This window comes from Tachypleus tridentatus, chromosome 13, assembly GCF_004210375.1.
Source record: "Tachypleus tridentatus isolate NWPU-2018 chromosome 13, ASM421037v1, whole genome shotgun sequence".
Classification (NCBI taxonomy): Eukaryota; Metazoa; Arthropoda; class Merostomata; order Xiphosura; family Limulidae; genus Tachypleus; species Tachypleus tridentatus.
The window spans coordinates 218,375,170-218,397,236 of NC_134837.1; the positions used below are offsets into that span (position 1 = coordinate 218,375,170).

Genomic DNA, 22,067 nt, shown 5'->3' on the forward strand with positions numbered 1-22,067 from the left:
ATTTAAAAGACGTATTAAATCGCTTATTACGTTTTCGTGTAATAATTGTGATAAAAAAAATTAAAGTTATGAAATTCTTCTGTTCAGTTTCTACTAGAAAGAGAAAAGAATGAGTAAATGAAATTGCACGTTTAAAGGCAATTGAGCGAGGTGTGAAAATGTTGAATACTGTAGGCTCGATGATGTCGTTTCAAGACACGTTAGCACATTATCAAATTACTTTTGGCTTTGGTAGACAAGGAAGAGTGTTATTTTATTTACGGTTATATGTAAAGCTGTCATTATATTTGTGTTTGTTTAGTTTGCCAAATGAGATATTTTGAAACGTTAATGATTAATTTTGAAAAAGTAAAAGGAAGAAAAAAGGAAGTGACGTGCTTGTGGTGTAGTGGTTGTCACATCCGCTTTACACGCGGAAGGTCACAGTTTCGACCCTGGCAGGCACATATTTATTATTTAAATCGTTTGTTTCCTTTAATTCAGTTGGTAAGAACGTGGAACGAAATTTTCATCATAAATTCAGTGTCAGAGCGTGAGACGGTTCTGAGATGTCACTGGATTTACACACTTTTTTCCTTTTCTTCTAACCACCTTCCGAAATTCGTATCAATGTTGTTTAATAAACCGAAAAAGAATCGCTATTGGTTTTGGATATAATGCGTGCACGGCTGCGAAATTTCACGTTTTCAATAGGCCTTCGTGTAATCATATAACTTTCGACGAAGTATCTGACCAGCAATTAAGAACTCCTGTTCCATGGAAAGGGTTCATGAGGTTTTTTCTATTTGAAATGCGTGAAGAGTGTGGATCGTCGATTCACGCGACCTGATTTTAAGTTTAGGTAACGTACCTTCTTAGTTGTACAGGTAATGTTTAAAGATCACGACTCCGTCAGTGTTTGTTGAGAACTATTCAAGCTATGACAGCTAATCAACCTATAAGTTTCGTTCTTTAACCTTTTGTTTTAAATAGGGTATAGAACTATTGCATGGATATGCGAGTTATCATCTGCAACTTACTAGTGACGGAAAAGAGTTAAGGCAATTCTTCAAATTCGTTCACCACCGACTCTTTGATGTACTTTATTTTTACCGATCGGTGGAATTGGCGATAATATCGTAACTTCCCCTACGTCTGACAATGCATACATGTTATTTGATTGGAATTGGAAATAAATGAACCACAGATAGCGTCTCAAAGGTCCTAACCGCCATGTCTTACCACTCTTACAGGGAAGAGAAGCGACAGCCTATAGAGATCATTGTTTTCTTCAAGACTTCTTGTTCTGTTTATCAATTTTTGTCTGATTTCTTTATTTTTCCAGAATGTCTTCACTTAGTAAAGGCTTTTTGCGGTGCTTAATATCTTATTGTTGTTATCGAATCGCCTCTTTTACGTACTTATTTAAAAATTGTATTTATTTCACTTGAATATAGTGAAGATTATATAGGTACGAGGAAATTACGATGCCACGACATCAGAATATACATTATTCTCAAGTGTTTCCTGCTTCCAGGTGCTGCTGGTTCTTGTAAACGTTTTTGTTGAACAAGATTTTATGTTTTGGTAAAGTCATTTTCAACGAGAAGAACGATATATAACTTTGAGAGACAACGTTAGTCGCCAAGAGCAGATGGTTTTTGAAGAGAGTGTTTTCAAAACAGATGAGACCTCTTCTGCACATTAGACGTTTTCCCACCGATATGATATCCTACAACCCGCGACTGTCAACGTTCTGTTAAAACAAGAGCGCCTTTACAAAATTATCATTTTAGGAGCTTGAGAGTCACCATGCAACTTTGTCGTATTCAACACCTTGAAGAAGATGTGTGCGAGAACGAGACATCAGCCAGAGTGCGATCATCTAATTGGTCGCAAGATAAGAAATATGAAATATTTGTCGGAGGATCCATAAGCATATTGAAGGATTTAAAAGACGTATTAAATCGCTTATTACGTTTTCGTGTAATAATTGTGATAAAAAAATTAAAGTTATGAAATTCTTCTGTTAAGTTTCTGCTATAAAGAGGAAAGAATGAGTAAATTAAATTGCTCGTTTAAGGGCAATTTAGCGAGGTGTGAAAACGTTGAATACTGTAGGCTCGATGATGTCGTTTGAAGACAATTTAGCCATTATCAAATTACTTTTGGCTTTGGTAGACAAGGAAGAGTGTTGTTTTATTTACGGTTATATGTAAAGCTGTCCTTATATTTCTGTTTGTTTAGTTTGCCAAATGAGATATTTTGAAACGTTAATGATTAATTTTGAAAACAGTAAAAGGAAGTAAAAATGAAGTGACGTGCTTGTGGTGTAGTGGTTGTCACATCCGCTTTACACGCGGAAGGTCCCAGTTTCGACCCTGGCAGGCACATATTTATTATTTAAATCGTTTGTTTCCTTTTATTCAGTTGGTGAGAATGTGGAACTAAACTTATATCAAAAATTCACTGTCAGAGCGTGAGACGGTTCTGAGATGTCACAGGATTTACACACTTTTTTCCTTTTCTTGTAACCACCTTCCGAAATTCGTATAAATGTTGTTTAATAAACCGAAAAGAATCGCTTTTGGTTTTCGATATAATGCGTGCACGGCTGCGAAATTTCACGTTTTCAATAGGCCTTCGTGTAATCATATAACTTTCGACGAAGTATCTGACCAGCAATTAAGAACTCCTGTTCCATGGAAAGGGTTCATGAGGTTTTTTTCTATTTCAAATGCGTGAAGAGTGTGGAACGTCGATTCACGCGACCTGATTTTAAGTTTAGGTAACGTACCTTCTTAGTTGTACAGGTAATGTTTAAAGATCACGACTCCGTCAGTGTTTGTTAAGAACAACTATTCAAAGTGTGACAGCTAATCAACCTATATGTTTCCATCTTTAACCTTTTCTTTTAAATAGCGGTTAGAACTATTGCATCGATATGCGAGTTATAATCTGCAACTTACTAGTGACGGAAAAGAGTTAAGGCAATTCTTCAAAGGGGTTCACCACCGACTCTTTGATGTACTTTATTTTTACCGATCGGTGGAATTGGCGATAATATCGTAACTTCCCCTACGTCTGACAATGCATACATGTTATTTGAATGAAATTGGAAATAAACGAACCACAGATAGCGACTCAAAGGTCCTAACCGCCATGTCTTACCACTCTTACAGAGAAGAGAAGCGACAGCCTCTAGAGATCATTGTTTTCTTCAAGACTTCTTGTTCTGTTTATCAATTTTTGTCTGATTTCTTTATCTTTCCAGAATGTCTTCACTTAGTAAAGGCTTTTTGCGGTGCTTAATATCTTATTGTTGTTATCGAATCTCCTCTTTTACGTACTTAATTAAAAAATTGTATTTAGTTCACTTGAATATAGTGAAGATTAAATAGGTACGAGGAAATTACGATGCCACGACAGCAGAATATACATTATTCTGAAGTGTTTCATGCTTCCAGGTGCAGCTGGTTCTTGTAAACATTTTTGTTGAACAAGATTCTATGTTTTAGTAAAGTCATTTTCAACGAGAACAACGATATATAACCTTGAGAGACGACGTTAGTCGCCAAGAGTAGATGGTTTTTGAAGAGAGTGTTTTCAAAACAGACGAGACCTCTTCTGCACATTAGACGTTTTCCTATCGATGGGATATCCTACAACACGCGACTGTCAACGTACTGTTAAAACAAGAGTGCCTTTACAAAATTATCATTTTAGGAGCTTGAAAGTCACCATGAAACTTTGTGGTATTGAACACCTTGAAGAAGTTGTGTGCGAGAACGAGACATCAGCCAGAGTGCGATCATCTAATTGGTCGCAGTATAAGAAATATTAAATATTTGTCGGAGGATCCATAAACATATTGAATGATTTAAAAGACGTATTAAATCGCTTATTACGTTTTCGTGTAATAATTGTGATAAAAAAATTAAAGTTATGAAATTCTTCTGTTCAGTTTCTACTAGAAAGAGTAAAGAATGACTAAATTAAATTGCACGTTTAAAGGCAAATGAGCGAGGGGTGAAAACGTTGAATACTGTAGGCTCGATGATGTCGTTTGAAGACACGTTAGCACAATATCAAATTACTTTTGGCTTTGGTAGACAAGGAAGAGTGTTATTTTATTTACGGTTATATGTAAAGCTGTCATTATATTTGTGTTTGTATAGTTTGCGAAATGAGATATTTGAAACGTTAATGATTAATTTTGAAAACAGTAAAAAGGAATAAAACAGGAAGTGACGTGCTTGTGGTGTAGTTATTATCACATCCGCTTTACACGCGGAAGGTCCCAGGTTCGAACCCTGGCAGACACATATTTATTATTTAAATCGTTTGTTTCCTTTTAATTCAGTTGGTAAGAACGTGGAACGAAATTTTCATCACAAATTCAGTGTCAGAGCGTGAGACGGTTCTGAGATGTCACAGGATTTACACACTTTTTTCCTTTTCTTCTAACCACCTTCCGAAATTCGTGTAAATGTTGTTTAATAAACCGAAAAAGAATCGCTATTGGTTTTGTCGTGGCATCGTAATTTTCTCGTACCTATTTAATCTTCACTATATTCATGTGAAATAAATACAATTTTTAAATAAGTACGTAAAACAGGAGATTCGATAACAACAATAAGATATTAAGCACCGCAAAAAGTCTTTACTAAGTGAAGACATTCTGGAAAAATAAAGAAATCAGACAAAAATTGATAAACAGAACAAAGAGTCTTCAAGAAAACAACGATCTCTATAGGCGGTCGCTTCTCTTCCCTGTAAAAGTGGCAAGACATGGCGTTTAGGACCTTTGAGTCGCTATCAGTGGTTCGTTTATTTCCAATTCCAATCAAATAACATGTATGCATTGTCAGACGTAATGGAATTTACGATATTATCGCCAATTCCACCGATCGGTAAAAATAAAGTACATCAAACAGTCGGTGGTGAACGACTTTGAAGAATTGCCTTAACTCTTTTCCGTCACTAGTAATTTGCAGATGATAACTCGCATATCCATGCAATAGTTCTAACCGCTATTTAAAACAAAAGGTTAAGGAACGAAATATATAGGTTGATTATCTGTCACATTTTGAATAGTTGTTCTTAACAAACACTGACGGAGTCGTGATCTTTAAACATTACCTGTACAACTAAGAAGGTACGTTACCTATACTTAAAATAAGGTCGCGTGAATCGACATTTCAATCTCTTCACGCATTTGTAATAGAAAAAAAAACATAAAGGAACTTTTTCCATGGAACAGGAGTTCTAAATTGCTGGTCAGATTCCTCGTCGAATGTTATATGATTACACGAAATTTCACGTTTTCAATAGGCCTTCGTGTAATCATATAACATTCGACGAGGAATCTGACAAGCAATTTAGAACTCCTGTTCCATGGAAAGGGTTCCTAGAAAGAGAAAAGAATGAGTAAATTAAATTGCACGTTCAAGCGCAATTAAGCGAGGTGTGAAAACGTTGAATACCGTAGTCTCGATGATGTCGTTTGAAGACACGTTAGCACATTATCAAATTACTTTTGGCTTTCGTAGACAAGGAAGAATGTTATTTTATTTACGGTTATATGTAAAGCTGTCATTATATTTGTGTTTGTTTAGTTTGCCAAATGAGATATCACATCCGCTTTACACGCGGGAGGTCCCAGGTTCGATCCGTGGCAGGCACATATTATTTATTGGAAAGCGCCGGTTCTCGTCATCGAGTACAGACGTGTTTCTTGAGCTCTTATTGCCTTAGTGTAAATTTAACAGCTAAGCTTAGTGAGCGTGTAGTTCTTTTTTTGCCAGATTTTTTTTTTCTGTTGTTTGACGATGTCTTCATCAATTAAGAAGGTCATGGAAGTTATGCGTCGTACCGTTTTTGTGGAAACGACTAATTCAAGCCATGGGGACGTTATCCATTCTGTTATTTCTACGTTTGGTGCTGCTTCGGTCACTGCTGTAGTTCCTCGCCCGGGTGGATATGAGGTAACTTTTGTTCTTCCCGCCGATGTGGATCTGGCTATAGATGCTGGTCTAATTGTAAATGGTGTGCACTGTTCGGCTAATGGTGTCACTAAACGTACTATTACTGTGTCATTTATGGACGTCCCAGAATATATCGACGATGATATTATACTAAATAAACTTAAAGATTATGATTGTGAAGTGAAAAGCCCTATTGTGTGGAAGAGGGACCAGGGCATATACTTAGGTATACGCCATGTTCGTGTGTGTTTTAGTGAGAAGTGTATCTCTTTCCCGTACGTAGTGAAAGTTTTTGATCCTTTGGGCAAGGCGGTAATGTTAAAAGTGAAGCATGATCGCCAGTCAAAAGTATGTGATTTATGTTTGGGGGCGGATCATCTATATCGCGATTGCCCCCAGTTTATATGCCGACATTGTCATATGCAGGGACACGTCCGTCAACGTTGTCCCAAGCTTGTTGCTCCTCGAACTTCCTCTAGTAACGACGCTGAAGTGGCCACGCCTACTACTTCTCGTGACGCCGCTGAAGTAGACACGGCTGCTCCCTATCGTGCAGTGCTTCATGATGTTGACACCATTTCTGTTTGTCCACGCGTTGATTCGGAGGTTCCCCTTTCAGAGGAGGCTGCAGCTACCCATCGGGTGGTGGACGATGTTTCTGCCCGACGATCGACGGTTTCTGGTGGGGCCAGGGAACGGGATAGTAGTCACCCCCCCCTGCTGCAGGACGCAATTTTGATCGTCACTTCCCTCCACTTCCGGTTAGTGGTGAGAGTATCGCCGGCGATGTGGAGGTGCCTCTTCCTCGTCGTTGGAGGTATGCTAGTGTGGTGGCAATGTCTCCTGGTGACACTTCTAAAAGGGCAGTGGACGAAAGCGGGTGACGGACGTGCCAATACTACGGATATCTCGGGCGAAGGCGAAGGCGGTGTCGCAGCCTTAAATGTGTTTTTTGTGACAGTTTGTTTGTTTCAGTTCGTGTAAGACTGTCATTTATTGTTATTTGTACTTTGTGAATATTTGCTTAGATCTTTACATTTATTCTTGTTATTTTTGTGTTTGTGCCAGTTTCCTTTCAATTCATGTACCTTTACTTTCTCTTTAGCATGGATTATTTACAAAGGGTGGGAGTTTTGAATTGTAATGGGTTGCGTAATGTTAGTAAGCTGGCTTATTATCTGGATTACTTTGTTACTAATTTTGATGTTGTTTGTTTACAGGAAACGTTTTTTACTGATGATTTTCATGATGTCGTACTGAAATTTTGGCCAGGTGTAGCTTTTTTTAATAATTCTCCTTCTGGCCGACAAGGGGTTGCCATCTTGTTACAGCAGTTTTTGTGTGATAATGTTACATTCGTTTCTTCTGATGGGGTGGGTAGGGTTCTGACAGTCAAATTCAGTTTCGAGTCTTTGTCTTATCTGTTATCATCTGTGTACGCTCCTCGCGATATCTCCGAGCGACGGGAATTTTTCCAAAACTTGGAGTATTGTTTGGATGGTTGCACGGGATTGCTTGTTGTGGGAGATTTTAATTGTGTGGTGGATGTGGCACGCGATCGATTTCCGGTCCGTTTCTACCGTGACGCCAGCCGTTCGGCTTTTGTCCAGTTTCTTAATAGGTTCGATTTACTTGATGCGCATTCACTCATATCGCCGACTACACCTGGTTTCACATGAAAGCGTTTTGTTAATGGTGAGATGATGTCGTCTCGTATTGACAGGGTTTTGCTTTCTTCTACCTTGCAGGGGACTGTCCAACGTTTCCGTACGTTGTGGTTTCCTGCTACAGATCACGCTTTATTGGGCTTCGACCTTACTCTGCGGCCCGTTGTCAGAGGTCCTAATTTCTGGCACTTCAATAACCAGTTATTGAGGGATGCCGAATATGTCAAAGCCATTAAGCTGTTGATCGCCAGAAGTCGTAGTTGGTCAGTCTATGGGACTGATAAAATTAAGTGGTATGAACAATTGAAATGCGCGTTCCGTTTACTTACCGAGCGTTATTCGATTCTTCGTGCGCGGGCATCCCGTTCTCGCAAATGTCAGCTTGAGTCGTCCATCAATCGTGAGCTTCGAAAACTGTCCCGTTTTCCTGGTAGGTCTAAGGTCAAATTGTATGAACTTGAAGATGCATTGGAGACTTTGGATCACGATACCATAGAGGGAGCGAGGATTCGATCTCATATTCGTTGGTTTGAGGAGGGTGAGAGATCTACGTCTTACTTTCTTCGTATGGAAAAGGTTCGTCAAAGCAGAATTGAGTTTCGATCCATGCTCACTGATAGGGGTGTGGAGGTGTCCGGTGTGGAAGATATCGCTGCTGTTTTACATCAGTATTATTCCGCACTGTACTCTATGGATATCGTTCTGCAGGCAGACATAGATTTCGTTATCTCATTTGTTGATCGAACTCTTTCCCGTGAACAAGCTCATATTTGTGATGCTCCATTCACGGTTCCGGAAGTTATCGCAGCTCTAGACAGTTTACCGCTGGGCAAATCTCCTGGTTTGGATGGTTTTACCTCCGAATTCTACAAATATTTTCTCTCTCTTTTTGTTGACGACTTTTTATCTGTCTTGTCTGAACTGTTCCACTCTCCACAGTTGCTCCGTACAATGTGTTCTGGGGTAATTGTTCCTATCCCGAAAGGCGGGGATCGACGGTTGGCGGCTAACAGCCGGCCTTTGATATTGCTTTGTACTGACTATAAGCTTTTGGCCAAAGTGCTGGCTCGTCGCCTTTCGTCTGTGATCTCCAGTTTAGTTTCAGATGACCAATCCGGGTGTATACCTGGACGGGACGTTGCTGATACTCCGTTAACACTCGTTTTCCTATTGCAATCTTTAGCACGTACCGGCCAGGGTGGAATCTTTTTGAAGCTCGATCAGATGCAAGCCTTTGTTCGGGTGGCCTATGACTATCTATTTCAACTTCTTCTGCGTATGGGTTTTGGTTCTACTTTTGTTCACTGGGTTCGTCTTTGCTATACTTCTATTTCTAGTTGTGTAAAGTTTAATGGATTTCTCACTACTGATTTTGCTGTAACTCGGGGTATTCGTCAAGGATGCCCAATGTCTGCTCTACTTTACGTTCTCAGTGTCGAACCGTTACGAAATATGTTAGTCCATAATATACATATTACTGGTATTGGTGGTGATGTGTTACTCACCACGCCTTCACTTACTTATCAACATGCTGATGATACCACCTTAACCTTACGAGACGCCGAATCTTTGCCGCATGTGTTGGATGTCTGCCGAACTTTTGGCAAAGCTACTGGTGGGAAGATCAACTGGACCAAGAGTCAGGGTTTGTGGATTGGATGTTTGGCCTCTTCTGCAGACTTCGTCCTTGGTGAGTTGAGAATTTCCCAGGATCCTATTCGGATTTTGGGAATAGTTTTCCACTCTAATTTCGATGTCATGCTGCAAGATACGTGGCAGGGTGTATTGCGCAGGGTATCTCGTGTCTTGGTGTCGTGGCGATTTCGTTCTTTGTCGCTAAAGGGTAAATCTCTTGTGGTGAACTCCTTGGTGGCATCGGTGTTATGGTACCCGTTGAATATACTCCCGTTGCCAAGACAGTTTGAGGCTTGATTTCGCAAATGTATACTGGATTTTATTTGGCGGGGGAGGTATACATAAAGTGGCATACGGTATTCTGATCCGGAGTTATGATTGTGGAGGTATCAACTTGGTTGATGTTAATACTCGTAAACTCGCATTCCGTTTGAAGTTGTTGCAGCGTTGTTTGGATGCTTCTTGTCCTTCCACCTTGCGACAACTTCTTTCTGGATTTTTTCTTGTTATGGTAATCTCTCTTTGGGCTTTCGGATTCTTCAATGCCGTATTTTGCCACGTTTTGTGAAATCGTTACCTTTCTATATTCAGGAAATGTTTCATGCCTGGAAGGTTCTTCTTGGGGATAAAGGGATTGTCCCAGCTCCTCTTTCCCCACAAATTTTTGATGAACCTTTGTTTTCAATCCGGCTATTGTTGATGTTCGCCACCGAACATTTCATTTTCCTGAATTTATTAACGCAGGTTTGGTTCAGGTCCGCCATTTATTGTACGAGGTGCTCCCTGCTTTTCTTCCGGTGGGGCAGTGATTGAAATGTGTACGGACGCTGACCCGTTGGCCAATGCCCGCACAATTTTTCACATTTTCATATTATCAAGGAGGCGTTGCCTGTGGACTGGTTGTCGGTTTTGTCCACCAAGCCGGCTCCTCTTCCGTCGTCCACATGTGTTGTGGATTTATATTTTCTGGACCACTCCGATAATCAAGTTCATTTTCAGGGTTTATCTGTGAGGCAACTGGTGGGACATTTACAGTTTTCACTCGCTACTAATTTCCCTGCTCCATTCTACTGGGGATATTGTTCCTCCTGGAGACTGGAAACGCATTCGTAAAAACGCTTATTCTTCTTTTGTGGGTTTTTATGTTTGTGATGTGGATTATTTACTGTGGTTGTGGGCGATTACCACTAATGTCAAGCTGATACATATGGACAGACATCCCACAGGGTTGTGCACTTTCTGTTCCCAGGCGCCGGAAACCATAGACCATCTGTTTTTCCAATGTCCTTTTGTACAGCCCTTGTGGTCATATGTATATAAATTATTGGCATTTTATTTTGGATGTCCCATATCAAACTGGGTATGGAGGAGATGCCTCTTAGTGGGATCTCATCCTTCGATACCCAGAAGATGCTGGAACATATTCCGTTTGTTTACTAGTTTGGCACGTCAGGTTATATGTTCTGCTCGTTCAGTTTCTTTGGCACGAAATCGCGTCATTCATTTAATTTCCATGTTTAAAGTGCGTATACGGAGACATATATATCATCATTATCATAGATCTTTGTTACATAACTCATTAAATGTTTTTTATTCTCTGTATTCTTATGTTGGTAGCTTGGTAACCCAAGGTGCCCAAGGTTATTTCTTGTGTACGTTGTTAAGATAAGTGGTTATTTCATTATATTTTTGTTACCAATGAAAGATCCATTGATTTCTTGTTTGTTAATGTTCATTATAATGTTTGTTGGATTACCTGCTGTTCCAATTACCTCTTTTATTTCTTTTTCCTTAATTTTATTAACTTTGTGGTAATTTTCAGCATGGTAATCTATAGAGTTATTGTTACATGCTAATTCATTAACTTGTGTTTTATTTGTTGTATTTCTGTGTATACCCCCTCGTTGAGGTGGGATAAATAAAGAGAAAAAAAAACAAAAAAAACATCCGCTTAACACGCGGAAGGTCCCAGGTTCGATCCCTGGCAGGCACATATTTAAATCGTTTGTTCCCTTTTAATTCAGTTGGTAAGAACGTGGAACGAAATTTTCATCATAAATTCAGTGTTTGAGCGTGAGACGGCTGTGAGATGTCACAGGATTTACACACTTTTTCCTATACTTGTAACCACCTTCCGAAATTCGTATAAATGTTGTTTAATAAACCGAAAAAGAATCGCTATTTGTTTTGGATATAATGCGTGCACGGCTACGAAATTTCACGTTTTCAATAGGCCTTCGTGTAATCGTATAACGTTCGACGAAGAATCTGACCAGCAATTTAGAACTCCAATTCCATGGAAAGGGTTCATGAGTTGTTGTTTTTTTCTATTTCAAATGCGTGAAGAGTGTGAAACGTCGATTCACGCGACCTTATTTTAAGTTTAGGTAACGTACCTTCTTAGTTGTACAGGTAATGTTTGAAGATCACGACTCCGTCAGTGTTTGTTGAGAACAACTATTCAAGCTGTGACAGCTAATCAATCTATTTGTTTCGTTCTTTAACCTTTTGTTTTAAAGAGCGGTTAGAACTATTGCATCGATATGCGAGTTATCATCTGCAACTTACTAGTGACGGAAAAGAGTTAAGGCAATTCTTCAAAATCGTTCACCACCGACTGTTTGATGTACTTTATTTTTACCGATCGGTGGAATTGGCGATAATATCGTAACTTCCCCTACGTCTGACAATGCATACATGTTATTTGATTGGAATTGGAAATAAACGAACCACAGATAGCGACTCAAAGGTCCTTAACGCCATGTCTTGCCACTCTTACAGGGAAGAGAAGCGACAAGCTATAGAGATCATTGTTTTCTTGAAGACTCCTTGTACTGTTTATCAATTTTTGTCTGATTTCTTTATTTTTCCAGAATGTCTTCACTTAGTAAAGGCTGTTTGCGATGCTTAATATCTTATTGCTCTTATCGAATCTCCTGTTTTACGTACTTATTTAAAAATTGTATTTCTTTCACTTGAATATAGTGAAGATTAAATAGGTACGAGGAAATTACGATGCCACGACAGCAGAATATTCATTATTCTAAAGTGTTTCCTGCTTCCAGGTGCAGCTGGTTCTTGTAAACGTTTTTGTTGAACAAGATTCTATGTTTTGGTAAAGTCATTTTCAACGAGAACAACGATATATAACCTTGAGATACGACGTAAGTCGCCAAGAGTGGAAGGTTTTTGAAGAGAGTGTTTTTAAAACTGATCAGACCTCTTCTGCACATTAGACGTTTTCCCACCGATGTGATATCCTACAACCCGCGACTGTCAACGTACTGTTAAAAAAAGAGGGCCTTTACAAAATTATCATTTTAGGAGCTTGAAAGTCACCATGAAACTTTGTCGTATTGAACACCTTGAAGAAGTTGTGTGCGAGAACGAGACATCAGCCAGAGTGCGATCATCTAATTGGTCGCAAGATAAGAAATATGAAATATTTTTCGCAGGATCCATAAGCATATTGAAGGATTTAAAAGACGAATTAAATGGCTTATTACGTTTTCGTTTAATAATTGTGATAAAAAAATTAAAGTTATGAAGTTCTTCTGTTCAGTTTCTGCTAGAAAGAGAAAAGAATGAGTAAATTAAATTGCACGTTTAAAAGCAATTGAGCGAGGTGTGAAAAGGTTGAATACTGTAGGCTCGAGGATGTCGTTTGAAGACACGTTAGCACATTATCAAATTACTCTTGGCTTTGGTAGACAAGGAAGAGTGTTATTTTATTTACGGTTATATGTAAAGCTGTCATTATATTTGTGTTTGTATAGTTTGCGAAATGAGATATTTTGAAACGTTGATGATTAATTTTGAAAACAGTAAAAAGGAAAAAAACAGGAAGTGACGTGCTTGTGGTGTAGTGGTTATCACATCCGCTTAACACGCGGAAGGTCCCAGGTTCGATACCTGGCAGGCACATATTTATTATTTAAATCGTTTGTTTCCTTTTTATTCAGTTGGTAAGAACGTGGAACGAAATTTTCATCATAAATTCAGTGTTAGAGCGTGAGACAGCTGTGAGATGTCACAGGGTTTACACCCTTTTTTCCTATACTTTTAACCACCTTCCGAAATTCGTATAAATGTTGTTTAATAAACCGAAAAAGAATCGCTATTGGTTTTGGATATAATGCGTGCACGCCTGCGAATTTTCACGTTTTCAATAGGCCTTCGTGTAATCGTATAACGTTCGACGAAGAATCTGACCAGCAATTTAGAACTCCAATTCCATGGAAAGGGTTCATGAGTTTTTTTTTCTATTTCAAATGCGTGAAGAGTGTGAAACGTCGATTCACGCGACCTTATTTTAAGTTTAGGTAAAGTACCTTCTTAGTTGTACAGGTAATGTTTGAAGATCACGACTCCGTCAGTGTTTGTTGAGAACAACTATTCAAGCTGTGACAGCTAATCAACCTATATGTTTCGTTCTTTAACCTTTTGTTTTAAATAGCGGTTAGAACTATTGCATCGATATGCGAGTTATCATCTGCAACTTACTAGTGACGGAAAAGAGTTAAGGCAATTCTTCAAAATCGTTCACCACCGACTGTTTGATGTACTTTATTTTTACCGATCGGTGGAATTGGCGATAATATCGTAACTTCCCCTACGTCTGACAATGCATACATGTTATTTGATTGGAATTGGAAATAAACGAACCACAGATAGCGACTCAAAGGTCCTAAACGCCATGTCTTGCCACTCTTACAGGGAAGAGAAGCGACAAGCTATAGAGATCATTGTTTTCTTGAAGACTCCTTGTACTGTTTATCAATTTTTGTCTGATTTCTTTATTTTTCCAGAATGTCTTCACTTAGTAAAGGCTGTTTGCGATGCTTAATATCTTATTGTTCTTATCGAATCTCCTGTTTTACGTACTTATTTAAAAATTGTATTTCTTTCACTTGAATATAGTGAAGATTAAATAGGTACGAGGAAATTACGATGCCACGACAGCAGAATATTCATTATTCTGAAGTGTTTCCTGCTTCCAGGTGCAGCTGGTTCTTGTAAACGTTTTTGTTGAACAAGATTCTATGTTTTGGTAAAGTCATTTTCAACGAGAACAACGATATATAACCTTGAGATACGACGTAAGTCGCCAAGAGTGGAAGGTTTTTGAAGAGAGTGTTTTTAAAACTGATCAGACCTCTTCTGCACATTAGACGTTTTCCCACCGATGTGATATCCTACAACCCGCGACTGTCAACGTACTGTTAAAAAAAGAGGGCCTTTACAAAATTATCATTTTAGGAGCTTGAAAGTCACCATGAAACTTTGTCTTATTGAACACCTTGAAGAAGTTGTGTGCGAGAACGAGACATCAGCCAGAGTGCGATCATCTAATTGGTCGCAAGATAAGAAATATGAAATATTTTTCGCAGGATCCATAAGCATATTGAAGGATTTAAAAGACGAATTAAATGGCTTATTACGTTTTCGTTTAATAATTGTGATAAAAAAATTAAAGTTATGAAGTTCTTCTGTTCAGTTTCTGCTAGAAAGAGAAAAGAATGAGTAAATTAAATTGCACGTTTAAAAGCAATTGAGCGAGGTGTGAAAAGGTTGAATACTGTAGGCTCGAGGATGTCGTTTGAAGACACGTTAGCACGTTATCAAATTACTCTTGGCTTTGGTAGACAAGGAAGAGTGTTATTTTATTTACGGTTATATGTAAAGCTGTCATTATATTTGTGTTTGTATAGTTTGCGAAATGAGATATTTTGAAACGTTGATGATTAATTTTGAAAACAGTAAAAAGGAAAAAAACAGGAAGTGACGTGCTTGTGGTGTAGTGGTTATCACATCCGCTTAACACGCGGAAGGTCCCAGGTTCGATACCTGGCAGGCACATATTTATTATTTAAATCGTTTGTTTCCTTTTTATTCAGTTGGTAAGAACGTGGAACGAAATTTTCATCATAAATTCAGTGTTAGAGCGTGAGACAGCTGTGAGATGTCACAGGGTTTACACCCTTTTTTCCTATACTTTTAACCACCTTCCGAAATTCGTATAAATGTTGTTTAATAAACCGAAAAAGAATCGCTATTGGTTTTGGATATAATGCGTGCACGCCTGCGAATTTTCACGTTTTCAATAGGCCTTCGTGTAATCGTATAACGTTCGACGAAGAATCTGACCAGGAATTTAGAACTCCAATTCCATGGAAAGGGTTCATGAGTTTTTTTTTTTCTATTTCAAATGCGTAAAGAGTGTGAAACGTCGATTCACGCGACATTATTTTAAGTTTAGGTAAAGTACCTTCTTAGTTGTACAGGTAATGTTTGAAGATCACGACTCCGTCAGTGCTTGTTGAGAACAACTATTCAAGCTGTGACAACTAATCAACATATATGTTTCGTTCTCTAACCTTTTGTTTTAAATAGCGATTAGAACTATTGCATCGATATGCGAGTTATCATCTGCAACGTACTAGTGACGGAAAAGAGTTAAGGCAATTCTTCAAAATCGTTCACCACCGACTGTTTGATGTACTTTATTTTTACCGATCGGTGGAATTGGCGATAATATCGTAACTTCCCTACGTCTGACAATGCATACATGTTATTTGATTGGAATTGGAAATAAACGAACCACAGATAGCGACTCAAAGGTCCTAAACGCCATGTCTTGCCACTCTTACAGGGAAGAGAAGCGACAAGCTATAGAGATCATTGTTTTCTTGAAGACTCCTTGTACTGTTTATCAATTTTGTCTGATTTCTTTATTTTTCCAGAATGTCTTCACTTAGTAAAGGCTGTTTGCGATGCTTAATATCTTATTGTTCTTATCGAATCTCCTGTTTTACGTACTTATTTAAAAATTGTATTTCTTTCACTTGAATATAGTGAAGATTAAATAGGTACGAGGAAATTACGATGCCACGACAGCAGAATATTCATTATTCTGAAGTGTTTCCTGCTTCCAGGTGCAGCTGGTTCTTGTAAACGTTTTTGTTGAACAAGATTCTATGTTTTGGTAAAGTCATTTTCAACGAGAACAACGATATATAACCTTGAGATACGACGTAAGTCGCCAAGAGTGGAATGCTTTTGAAGAGAGTGTTTTTAAAACAGATGAGACCTCTTCTGCACATTAGACGTTTTCCCACCGATGTGATATCCTACAACCCGCGACTGTCAACGTACTGTTAAAAAAAGAGGGCCTTTACAAAATTATCATTTTAGGAGCTTGAAAGTCACCATGAAACTTTGTCTTATTGAACACCTTGAAGAAGTTGTGTGCGAGAACGAGACATCAGCCAGAGTGCGATCATCTAATTGGTCGCAAGATAAGAAATATGAAATATTTTTCGCAGGATCCATAAGCATATTGAAGGATTTAAAAGACGAATTAAATGGCTTATTACGTTTTCGTTTAATAATTGTGATAAAAAAATTAAAGTTATGAAGTTCTTCTGTTCAGTTTCTGCTAGAAAGAGAAAAGAATGAGTAAATTAAATTGCACGTTTAAGAGCAATTGAGCGAGGTGTGAAAAGGTTGAATACTGTAGGCTCGAGGATGTCGTTTGAAGACACGTTAGCACATTATCAAATTACTCTTGGCTTTGGTAGACAAGGAAGAGTGTTATTTTATTTACGGTTATATGTAAAGCTGTCATTATATTTGTGTTTGTATAGTTTGCGAAATGAGATATTTTGAAACGTTGATGATTAATTTTGAAAACAGTAAAAAGGAAAAAAACAGGAAGTGACGTGCTTGTGGTGTAGTGGTTATCACATCCGCTTAACACGCGGAAGGTCCCAGGTTCGATACCTGGCAGGCACATATTTATTATTTAAATCGTTTGTTTCCTTTTTATTCAGTTGGTAAGAACGTGGAACGAAATTTTCATCATAAATTCAGTGTTAGAGCGTGAGACAGCTGTGAGATGTCACAGGGTTTACACCCTTTTTTCCTATACTTGTAACCACCTTCCGAAATTCGTATAAATGTTGTTTAATAAACCGAAAAAGAATCGCTATTGGTTTTGGATATAATGCGTGCACGCCTGCGAATTTTCACGTTTTCAATAGGCCTTCGTGTAATCGTATAACGTTCGACGAAGAATCTGACCAGGAATTTAGAACTCCAATTCCATGGAAAGGGTTCATGAGTTTTTTTTTTTCTATTTCAAATGCGTAAAGAGTGTGAAACGTCGATTCACGCGACATTATTTTAAGTTTAGGTAAAGTACCTTCTTAGTTGTACAGGTAATGTTTGAAGATCACGACTCCGTCAGTGTTTGTTGAGAACAACTATTCAAGCTGTGACAGCTAATCAATCTATTTGTTTCGTTCTTTAACCTTTTGTTTTAAAGAGCGGTTAGAACTATTGCATCGATATGCGAGTTATCATCTGCAACTTACTAGTGACGGAAAAGAGTTAAGGCAATTCTTCAAAATCGTTCACCACCGACTGTTTGATGTACTTTATTTTTACCGATCGGTGGAATTGGCGATAATATCGTAACTTCCCCTACGTCTGACAATGCATACATGTTATTTGATTGGAATTGGAAATAAACGAACCACAGATAGCGACTCAAAGGTCCTAAACGCCATGTCTTGCCACTCTTACAGGGAAGAGAAGCGACAAGCTATAGAGATCATTCTTTTCTTGAAGACTCCTTGTACTGTTTATCAATTTTTGTCTGATTTCTTTATTTTTCCAGAATGTCTTCACTTAGTAAAGGCTCTTTGCGATGCTTAATATCTTATTGTTCTTATCGAATCTCCTGTTTTACGTACTTATTTAAAAATTGTATTTCTTTTACTTGAATATAGTGAAGATTAAATAGGTACGAGGAAATTACGATGCCACGACAGCAGAATATTCATTATTCTGAAGTGTTTCCTGCTTCCAGGTGCAGCTGGTTCTTGTAAACGTTTTTTGTTGAACAAGATTCTATGTTTTGGTAAAGTCATTTTCAACGAGAACAACGATATATAACCTTGAGATACGACGTAAGTCGCCAAGAGTGGAAGGTTTTTGAAGAGAGTGTTTTTAAAACTGATCAGACCTCTTCTGCACATTAGACGTTTTCCCACCGATGTGATATCCTACAACCCGCGACTGTCAACGTACTGTTAAAAAAAGAGGGCCTTTACAAAATTATCATTTTAGGAGCTTGAAAGTCACCATGAAACTTTGTCTTATTGAACACCTTGAAGAAGTTGTGTGCGAGAACGAGACATCAGCCAGAGTGCGATCATCTAATTGGTCGCAAGATAAGAAATATGAAATATTTTTCGCAGGATCCATAAGCATATTGAAGGATTTAAAAGACGAATTAAATGGCTTATTACGTTTTCGTTTAATAATTGTGATAAAAAAATTAAAGTTATGAAGTTCTTCTGTTCAGTTTCTGCTAGAAAGAGAAAAGAATGAGTAAATTAAATTGCACGTTTAAGGGCAATTGAGCGAGGTGTGAAAAGGTTGAATACTGTAGGCTCGAGGATGTCGTTTGAAGACACGTTAGCACATTATCAAATTACTCTTGGCTTTGGTAGACAAGGAAGAGTGTTATTTTATTTACGGTTATATGTAAAGCTGTCATTATATTTGTGTTTGTATAGTTTGCGAAATGAGATATTTTGAAACGTTGATGATTAATTTTGAAAACAGTAAAAAGGAAAAAAACAGGAAGTGACGTGCTTGTGGTGTAGTGGTTATCACATCCGCTTAACACGCGGAAGGTCCCAGGTTCTATACCTGGCAGGCACATATTTATTATTTAAATCGTTTGTTTCCTTTTTATTCAGTTGGTAAGAACGTGGAACGAAATTTTCATCATAAATTCAGTGTTAGAGCGTGAGACAGCTGTGAGATGTCACAGGGTTTACACCCTTTTTTCCTATACTTGTAACCACCTTCCGAAATTCGTATAAATGTTGTTTAATAAACCGAAAAAGAATCGCTATTGGTTTTGGATATAATGCGTGCACGCCTGCAAAATTTCACGTTTTCAATAGGCCTTCGTGTAATCGTATAACGTTCGACGAAGAATCTGACCAGGAATTTAGAACTCCAATTCCATGGAAAGGGTTCATGAGTTTTTTTTTTTCTATTTCAAATGCGTAAAGAGTGTGAAACGTCGATTCACGCGACATTATTTTAAGTTTAGGTAAAGTACCTTCTTAGTTGTACAGGTAATGTTTGAAGATCACGACTCCGTCAGTGTTTGTTGAGAACAACTATTCAAGCTGTGACAGCTAATCAATCTATTTGTTTCGTTCTTTAACCTTTTGTTTTAAAGAGCGGTTAGAACTATTGCATCGATATGCGAGTTATCATCTGCAACTTACTAGTGACGGAAAAGAGTTAAGGCAATTCTTCAAAATCGTTCACCACCGACTGTTTGATGTACTTTATTTTTACCGATCGGTGGAATTGGCGATAATATCGTAACTTCCCCTACGTCTGACAATGCATACATGTTATTTGATTGGAATTGGAAATAAACGAACCACAGATAGCGACTCAAAGGTCCTAAACGCCATGTCTTGCCACTCTTACAGGGAAGAGAAGCGACAAGCTATAGAGATCATTCTTTTCTTGAAGACTCCTTGTACTGTTTATCAATTTTTGTCTGATTTCTTTATTTTTCCAGAATGTCTTCACTTAGTAAAGGCTCTTTGCGATGCTTAATATCTTATTGTTCTTATCGAATCTCCTGTTTTACGTACTTATTTAAAAATTGTATTTCTTTTACTTGAATATAGTGAAGATTAAATAGGTACGAGGAAATTACGATGCCACGACAGCAGAATATTCATTATTCTGAAGTGTTTCCTGCTTCCAGGTGCAGCTGGTTCTTGTAAACGTTTTTGTTGAACAAGATTCTATGTTTTGGTAAAGTCATTTTCAACGAGAACAACGATATATAACCTTGAGATACGACGTAAGTCGCCAAGAGTGGAAGGTTTTTGAAGAGAGTGTTTTTAAAACTGATCAGACCTCTTCTGCACATTAGACGTTTTCCCACCGATGTGATATCCTACAACCCGCGACTGTCAACGTACTGTTAAAAAAAGAGGGCCTTTACAAAATTATCATTTTAGAAGCTTGAAAGTCACCATGAAACTTTGTCTTATTGAACACCTTGAAGAAGTTGTGTGCGAGAACGAGACATCAGCCAGAGTGCGATCATCTAATTGGTCGCAAGATAAGAAATATGAAATATTTTTCGCAGGATCCATAAGCATATTGAAGGATTTAAAAGACGAATTAAATGGCTTATTACGTTTTTGTTTAATAATTGTGATAAAAAAATTAGAGTTATGAAGTTCTTCTGTTCAGTTTCTGCTAGAAAGAGAAAAGAATGAGTAAATTAAATTGCACGTTTAAGGGCAATTGAGCGAGGTGTGAAAAGGTTGAATACTGTAGGCTCGAGGATGTCGTTTCAAGACACGTTAGCACATTATCAAATTACTCTTGGCTTTGGTAGACAAGGAAGAGTGTTATTTTATTTACGGTTATATGTAAAGCTGTCATTATATTTGTGTTTGTATAGTTTGCGAAATGAGATATTTTGAAACGTTGATGATTAATTTTGAAAACAGTAAAAAGGAAAAAAACAGGAAGTGACGTGCTTGTGGTGTAGTGGTTATCACATCCGCTTAACACGCGGAAGGTCCCAGGTTCGATCCCTGGCAGGCACATATTTATTATTTAAATCGTTTGTTTCCTTTTATTCAGTTGGTAAGAACGTGGAACGAAATTTTCATCATAAATTCAGTGTTAGAGCGTGAGACGGCTGTGAGATGTCACAGGATTTACACCTTTTTTCTTATACTTGTAACCACCTTCCGAAATTCGTATAAATGTTGTTTAATAAACCGAAAAAGAATCGCTATTGGTTTTGGATATAATGCGTGCACGCCTGCGAAATTTCACGTTTTCAATAGGCCTTCGTGTAATCGTATAACGTTCGACGATTGTTTTGTTTTGTTTGTTTTTGTTTTTTTGGAATTTCGCACAAAGCTCCTCGAGGGCTATCTGTGCTAGCCGTCCCTAATTTAGTAGTGTAAAATTCAGAAAGTTATAAAGAGTAGTATTATGGTTAAAAGTAGTGAACTTAATTGTAAAGACTATTTTGTTAATCAACAGATTTCAGCCCTTGGCTTATGTAGACAAAGAACTATTGGAACTAGACATAGCACATGTATAGAATTGTTTGTGTGTTAAATAAGGAGTAAAGTTAGATTATGCTACCAGGTGACACAAATAGAAGATATAATTAACAGAGCAAAAGAAATAATGAAGGGGAATAGCAATGATGCAGCATTTGTTGTGCACATAGAGCCGAATGATATAAGGAAAAATAAGTCAGAGGAGCTTGTTAATAAAAGCATTTAAAGATAAATATCATAAATTCATTGTGTCAGGGACACTGCCAAGAATTAATTGTTGAGATGAAAGTGTGATTAGGTCACTAGGGCTAAGTGCTAGGCTAAAATCAATATGTAAGGATGAGCAGTTTAGGTAGTAGGACCTTTGGGATGAGTTCAGTGGAAAGATGGAACTTTGTGGAATGGATGGTTTGTATCTAAATGGGAAAAGGTCTGGCATGTATATCAACTCAAATGTCAGGGATGTTTTAAACTAGGACGGGATAGTGAAAGCAAAAATAAATTAAATGAAACAAAATTGATATGTAGAGGAAAGTTTAGTAGATTAAATCAGTATAAAAGTAGTCGCAAAAATAGGCTTAATTATTACTATTATAATAATAGAAATATAAGATATAAGATGGATAACTTTAGAACAACGGTAGGAATACAATATTTTG

The 22,067-nt window shown here is 37.8% G+C and overlaps 2 non-coding genes across 2 annotated transcripts; both read left to right on the plus strand.

Moving 5' to 3' along the window:
• Positions 1 to 4,231: 4,231 nt before the first annotated feature.
• On the plus strand, positions 4,232 to 4,304 carry TRNAV-UAC (transfer RNA valine (anticodon UAC)). Its single transcript has one exon. It is a non-coding gene; the product is annotated as a tRNA-Val (tRNA).
• A 16,560-nt stretch (positions 4,305 to 20,864) lies between these two features.
• TRNAV-AAC (transfer RNA valine (anticodon AAC)) lies at positions 20,865 to 20,937 on the plus strand. The gene has a single exon. It is a non-coding gene; the product is annotated as a tRNA-Val (tRNA).
• Positions 20,938 to 22,067: the final 1,130 nt, after the last annotated feature.